Genomic DNA, 2,354 nt, shown 5'->3' on the forward strand with positions numbered 1-2,354 from the left:
ACATCCAGCGTCCATCCATCACGTCGGGAACTCCATGCTGCTGCTCCTGCTGCTGGGCAGATCCCAGGAAAACTGATGGGAAGCGGGAGGGAGATAGGGCTTAGCAGTGAGGCTGGGCCAAGTGTAGGACTTCATCAGAGTGGGCCTGGCACACCTCCTCAGGAGACCTGGGTCTTACCCTGTTCCTCACTGTTCCGTTGCTAAGCCGTGTCTTATTCTCTATAACCCCCATGGACAGCAGAGTGCCAAGCTTCCCTGTCCTTCACTATTTCCCGGGGTTTGTGCAAACTCATGCGTATAAAGTCGGTGATGCTATCCAACCATCTCATGCCCTTGTTGCCCCCTATTCTTCATACACAACTACATTTTATGGGGCTTTTGTCATTTGTTCACATTGCCTTGACCCACATTTTTTTTTTTCATTTATGCAATTTTATTGAAGAAAAATAAATCAATTGCTAGCAGAGCTATTACTTGATCACTCATCCGTTGACAACTTGCATCATTTGTTCTGTTCTATATCAAACAGTGTATTGGAAGATAGATTAGCTAAGAGCTCCGAGCCTCCTAACAATTTAAATGAAAATCACAAAATGTTGGAGGCTCTATTTTGGAATACAAAGGGTGTTTGACTTCCAATTTCCATTCTCTGTGGAACAAGAACAGGTCATTCCCTTACTGATATGCATAAAATGCATCACATTTTCTGTCCTGTTGATGCTATAAATTCAATACCAGTTCTCCAGCCACATCAGTTACGAGCATAATGTATATCATATAGCCTCAAATCTCTAATGGTGGAAGGCTTAAACACGCATGGAAGCTGCTAGAAAAATGCTGCTTCCTTTGATGTGACGACTCAGCATCCATCGCCTTTCCTCTCAGAGGATCAGCTTGTTAGAGCAGTGGGGAACGGTTTTAATCTCATGATCAAGTTAGAGTGAAGGCGTTGGCCACATAATACACATGCTCCTTTTCAAAAAAACAAAACAAAACTCTGAACCTCGGGCAACTGTTCTCTTGTACAGTTTCTAAAAGCAGTCATTGTCCAAAGCTGGAAGAACTTAAGTCTTCTCAGATGAGCATGTGAATGAGTGGAAGGTGGTAAACAAAAAGTAGAATTAAAAAGATGAGGTCTGATGGGTTGCAGCTGAATAAGAAAAGCTAAAAAGGAACAGTATAAATTTATTCCAGTTATAATGCAGGTTATTCTGACTTTAAGGCAGCATCACATGGTACACTCCTGAGTCCATTCCAGAGCTCTTCTGCTGTACTTTGCTGTTTCATAGATCCGTGAAATCTCTGGCAGTACGGGGTCACCTGGGTTTGGATCACACGGCAGCGAACAGAGGGATAGAGGAACTTCAGAAATAGCGGAAGCATGAGACCAGCGTGACCTTAGAACACCGAGACTAATGCTGCCATTACTGCTAATACTTGGAAGGTAAATTCTTTACAAATGCGTGTCGTGAGTGCAACCTTAGGTGGTTTAAAAGGGTAGACATAGGAAAGTGAATTGTCAAAAACAAGAGGCCAGCTTGATACGGGCTGTCATTTGGTCCCATGACTGTGGCCTCCCACGAATCTTATCGCCCCCACCGGCCCTGCCGAGCGCTGAGCTGGAAGGTCACGGGTCACACCACGAGGCTCCTTATTAACCCGCTCCAGCCCCACAGTCTGTGCTCATCGCCTGGCTGCTGGCTGTCTCAGGGTGGGCTCGAGGTCCGCCCAAAGCCCTTGAGTATCCCGGCGGCTCTGAAGGGAGGTCTCTTGGTCTCCCACCGGCTCTGCCAGACACAGGCCTCCCTCACGCTGGGGCCTCAGCCTCCGGCGCACGTGGCAGCTTGACCTGCAATTTTGAGTCAATGTCAAGTGACTTTTCGGGGGGGGGCGGTGCCCAGTCTCCTCATTATGATTTAAGGAGTTTGGTTTAGATGACCACTTAGATCCCTTCTAGCTGAGCTTTATATCCATTTATCTCATCTCTTCGGCCTCTTGTTTGCGTGCTTACGTTCTTTCTAAAGGTAAACTTTACCAAGCTTATGTATCTCTGCCCCAGCTCAATATAGAAGCGAAGTTCGGTGAAACCCTAGGTGATTACAGTTTAAAGGAGTACTGCTCCTCATGACTCACTTCAGTGGGGAAGCTGGTGGTGATGCTGAGGGGTGACCCAGCAGGAGTAGAATTACAAGTTAGATGTGCACGCGGGTAAATCCAAATTACATATCATTGAGCCACGGTGCTCATAAAATGTCATTACTGTAGCGTGTGCTAATTCTTCGTTCTCCAGCTCTCCTGACTGCAGGGAACTCTGATCCCGGGGCCGTAGAATGACCTGTCAGCTGTTTTCTCAA

The 2,354-nt window shown here is 46.6% G+C and overlaps 1 pseudogene; it reads right to left on the minus strand.

The window, feature by feature from the left end:
* Nucleotides 1-483: 483 nt before the first annotated feature.
* Nucleotides 484-1,840, minus strand: LOC122451161 (annotated as a pseudogene).
* Between the last annotated feature and the right edge of the window lie 514 nt (nucleotides 1,841-2,354).

This window comes from Cervus canadensis, chromosome 12, assembly GCF_019320065.1.
Source record: "Cervus canadensis isolate Bull #8, Minnesota chromosome 12, ASM1932006v1, whole genome shotgun sequence".
NCBI lineage: Eukaryota > Metazoa > Chordata > Mammalia > Artiodactyla > Cervidae > Cervus > Cervus canadensis.